The sequence below is a fragment of the Gadus macrocephalus genome, chromosome 14, assembly GCF_031168955.1.
Source record: "Gadus macrocephalus chromosome 14, ASM3116895v1".
In the NCBI taxonomy this organism is placed as follows: Eukaryota; Metazoa; Chordata; class Actinopteri; order Gadiformes; family Gadidae; genus Gadus; species Gadus macrocephalus.
This window is the reverse complement of record NC_082395.1, coordinates 2,005,294-2,010,293: the sequence shown is the minus strand read 5'-3', so window position 1 is coordinate 2,010,293 and position 5,000 is coordinate 2,005,294.

Genomic DNA, 5,000 nt, shown 5'->3' with positions numbered 1-5,000 from the left:
CCGGCCCCCTGTCTCACTGTCCTCCTGTCACTGTCCTCCTGTCTCTCTGTCCTCCTGTCTCTCTGTCCAACTGTCTCTCTGTCCAACTGTCTCTCTGTCCTCTTGTCTCTCTGACCTCCTGTCTCTCTGTCCACCTGTCCTCTCTGTCCTCCTGTCGCTCTGTCCACCTGTCTCTCTGTCCTCCTGTCTCTCTGTCCTCCTGTCTCTCTGTCCACCTGTCTCTCTGTCTCTCTGTCCTCCTTCCTCTCTGTCCACCTGTCTCTCTGTCTCTCTGTCCACCTTTCTCTCTGTCCTCCTGTCTCTCTCTCTCTCTCTCTCTGTCCTCCTGTCTCACTGTCCTCCTGTCCCTCTGTCCTCCTGTCTCACTGTCCTCCTGTCTCTCTGTCCTCCTGTCTCTCTGTCGCTCTGTCCACCTGTCTCTCTGTCCTCCTGGCTCTCTGTCGCTCTGTCCTCCTGTCCCTCTGTCCTCCTGTCTCACTGTCCTCCTGTCTCTCTGTCCACCTGTCTCTCTGTCTCTCCGTCCACCTGTCTCTCTGTCCTCCTGTCTCTCTGTCCTCCTGTCTCTCTGTCTCTCTCTGTCCTCCTGTCGCTCTGTCCCCCTGTCTCACCTCACTGCTAACTAAACGTAACCCTTTTTCTTGTCACTGATTCACATATTCTAGATTTCATATGAATATGAACAATCTAGTGATTCTCTGATTTAAAATACTGGACCGGTTGAGCTCCTGACCGATGATGTATCAGACACAAACAGAACAAGGTCATTATCCGTAGGAGGAAGATTTAAGTTTCGTGGTCTTCTATTTTATTTGCCGATTTCTATTAATTTCCCCCCAAAAAGAAAAATGCAACAGAAGAACCAGATTATTATGAGCATGCACAGCGCAGTTTAGCTATGTAAATGTCTAATCCGTTTAATGCATGCACTGAAAATATTACCATGATAATAGAATACATACGACAAGAAGGAGAGCTTTGAATGGGACGGGATATAAGCCCATGAAAGAAGGAACGCAACTGCAGCCAGATTGGATTTGCATCCCAATGTTGATGTGTAATTTGCCAGCCTAAAGCTCTTGTCCTCTCCTCCTCCTCCTCCATCTCCTTAGGTGATGACAGAGCAGGCTCCATCCCGTTCTACCACCCCCCCCCCCCCCCAGTATTAAACAGCACTAGTTCAGCTCAGGCTTTTTCAATCACTTTAAGTGAGCCAATCTATTCCGATAAGACGCAGTATTATGTTGGTTATGTTATGTAATTGTTTTTCTTTTGTAGTTTAGAAAAACATGTGCTTCTACATTATTTCTGGAATTTTATTGCACAAACACACAATCACGTGTGTGCACAGACACACACACACACACACAGACAGACACATACAGACACACAAACATGTGCACACACACACACACACACCTATGCATACATTGCCCATGCAGCCATCAGGATGGGGAAATGCTAATGTTTGGGTGGGCATGGAGCTATTTATCCGGTGGGATTTGATCCCTTCAGGGCCCTATCCCCTTAGCGTGGTCTGCCCGTGTGTCGCAGGCTTTAACCTTGTGAGGCCCGCGGGTTCCTCTGTATTAAATGCTGTGTGTTCACAGTGATGTGTATTTTAATAACATGAAAGCCTTATGAACGCACTCCTCTGTTCTTGTAGGTTTCTTTACACGTTTTCATTGCTTTACCTTCTCTCCCTCCTCTCCCCCTCTCCCTCCTCTCATTCCTCTTCCTCCTCTCTCTCCTCCTCCTCCTCCTCTCCTCCTCTCTCTCCTCCTCCTCCTCCTCTCTTTTCTCTCCTCCCCTCCCTCCTCTCTCTCTTCATGTATTGATATAAAGAACCGGTTCCACCGATAGAAAATAAAAAAAACCCACAGGTGATGAATCAAGAGGGGTAAAAAAACCTCAAAAGAGGCAGAAAAAAAAAGATGAATAAAGGAGTCATATGAAAAGAAATGTAAATGGCCCAGAGAAGAAAGGAGGTCTTAATGACGGAAGAGACGGAAAGAGACAGACAGAGACCCTTGGCTTCCCACTCCTTTTTATCCTTCCATTAAAGTTTTATGTCTATCTTTTTAATGTAATTTGGTCCCCATGATTCCCTCTGCCGCGGCGGCGGCGGCGGCGGCGGCGGCGGCGGGCATAAACCCGGCCGCGTCGGACAGCTCGCCTGCCTCTGGTCCGCTCCCATGTTCCCGCCAGCCCGATGATCAGAGGGGGAGCGGGGCACGTCCGCACGGCGGACCAAATAAATGATCTTAGAGAAAATGGGCTTTATGTGAGCAAGAGACGGGGAAGTAAAGCGAGCGCGGAGACAGTGGACGGTGAGGAGCTAATGCCAGAACACATGGAATCCATGTTGTTTAATGAATGAGTGAGGGCATGAATAAAACAGTGTATATATTCAGCTACCTTCCCCTTCCTACACTGTCCCCCTAATACACCGTGATATTTGGGGGCTCGGCAGTGAGCCCGGTTCCCATCGTTATTTCACACATCAAGGGATGGAATATTTTATGTAAACTGTTACACTCTCTGAGCAGCTCCACGCACATTTACATATCACTTTTGGGATAGTTTTCCTATGACGCCTTGAATCGAATTACGGTTTGTCCTTAAAAGTGTATTTGAAGTGGTTCAGATGTTGAGGGGGATTCTTTTTTCCAGCCATACCTGGCTTTTAAATGGACATTTAAGTCTTCTTTTAAGTTCACACCTAAAGCACACTCTCCTCTCCTCCTAGTCTTACTATTAAGCGACACGCGTTAAGTTTTGCTTCATTGTTTTAATTTATTGTAATTTGCTTGACGTTTGCTTCAACCTTCATGAATACTTTTGAATCTTTTTAGGTCACATAATTCTTACTAGTAAGAACAATATATAGGAGCAGTTTGTGGATCACAACATAAGAGATTATCTAGTAGCAAGTCAACATTGTAGTATTCTGTAACACTTGACTATTAGGGTCTAATCGTTAGCCTTCAATTAACATTAGTTAATGCAGTAATAAGCATCGACTTACAGTGCATTAACAGTTAACATAGTTAACTAATGGGTTAGTAATCATGTGCTAATGGTGTTCATGTCAACTAGCCCAAGCCCTGTTAAATCAAGTATAAATTAACATCAACACCATTAGTAAACGATTTCTAGACCATCAGTCAACTATTAGTTTTTAGTTAGTTAATGCTTATGACTGCATCAACTAATGTTACTTAATGGTTAGCTAATGCGCCCTCATTGTAAAGTGTTTCCTCGTGTTCTGGTTAACAGACAGAGGCCTACCCTACCCCAGCTTCTGACCTTTGCCCTCTCTCTCGTTTTCTCTCCCTTTCTCTCTCTGCTCCCCTCCTTCCCACACATCCTCTCTATTAAAGCAGAAATGACATTAAATAATCTTTGTAAAAAATAAAGATATAAGGTGTGATGTAAATGCCGTGCGTATTAGCGCTGTGGCGTTAGCAGCTCACCACCAGAAAAACACCGCGTCCTCTGACTCCACGCCTTCACTCACCTTCAGGAACACACACACACACACACACACACGCGCACACACACACACACACACACACACACACACACACACACACACACACCGAACACACACACACACACACACACACACACATACACACACACACACACACACACACACGACCCTCCGCTGGGCTAAAAATAATGCCCCTCCTTCCTTGACATACACACACACACACACGGACCTGGGACAAGCCTTTGCATACGACGGCGCACACACACACACACACACCGAACACACACACACACACACACACACACACACACACACACCGAACACACACACACACACACACACACACACACACACACACACACACTCACATGCTCGCATGCATGCACCCACGTGCACGCACCCAATCCCTCCCAGTCCTTGTAGGTTGATTGTGTTATTACTATGCTAACCAAATCCTTATAAATGTGATTTAAGGCTTGGTGGCCCCACGCTCCTGTTTTAGCCTTCTGCTGCCGCGGTTTAGTGGAGGGGGGAGGGCACAGGGGGGGGGGAGGGGGGGGGAGGGAAGGGAGGAGAGGGAGAGAGGAGGGGAGGAGAGGGGAGAGAGGAGAGGAAGAGAGGAGAGGAGGAGGGAGGGGGGAGAGGGAGGGAGAGAGGAGAGGAGAGGGGGGAGGAGAGGGAGAGAGGAGGGGAAGAGGAGGGAGAGGAGAGGGAGGAGAAAGGTAGAGCAAAGGGATAAGAGAGAAGGAAAGGAGGAGAGGAAGGGAGTCAGGAGGTGTGTGTTGGAAGGGGGGGGGGGGGGTATGAGGACTGTTGCCACGGCAGCGATGCCGGCCCTGTGTGCGTTCCCTTCTTTCCAGAGAGCAGTAAAGCGTCAATAAAAAAGAAAAAAAAAAAGCATCACCTGCATCTTAAATGAAATTTCAATTGAAAAACTTAACAGCCCTTCAAATTGCAGAATTTAACACGCACCAGTAAAGGCTAAATAACAGTGTTAGAGGGGAGAAACAGGACTGGGAGAGGGAGGGAGGGTGGGAGGGAGGAGGCGAGGGGGAGGAGAGGGGAGGGGGGGTCCTGAGAGAGGGGGGGGGGGGTGCACCAAGGAGACTACGCTGTGTTAAAATTATTTACAACTTAAGGCTCTTTTCTGGATTTTCCAACTTTTTTTCTGGCTTCTCTTTGACCAATCAGAGGCCTGCTCCTCCCTCAGCTCAGCGGAGAGCGATGTGTGCTGCTTAGCGCGCCGCGAGACGCTACAGATCAGAGTCAACCCCCTCTGGTTAGAAACAACAGGGGGGGGGGGGGGGTGGGGGAGTCAGCTGCCCGAAAGATGGACCCTGGACGACGGGCAGACGGGCAGACGGGCAGACGGACAGACGGACAGACGGGCAGACAGACGGGCAGACGGGCAGACGGACAGACGGACAGACAGGCATGCCGGCAGACAGACAGACAGACAGACGGACGCGTAGACAGGGGGACGTGTAGACAGGGAGACGCGGTGAGA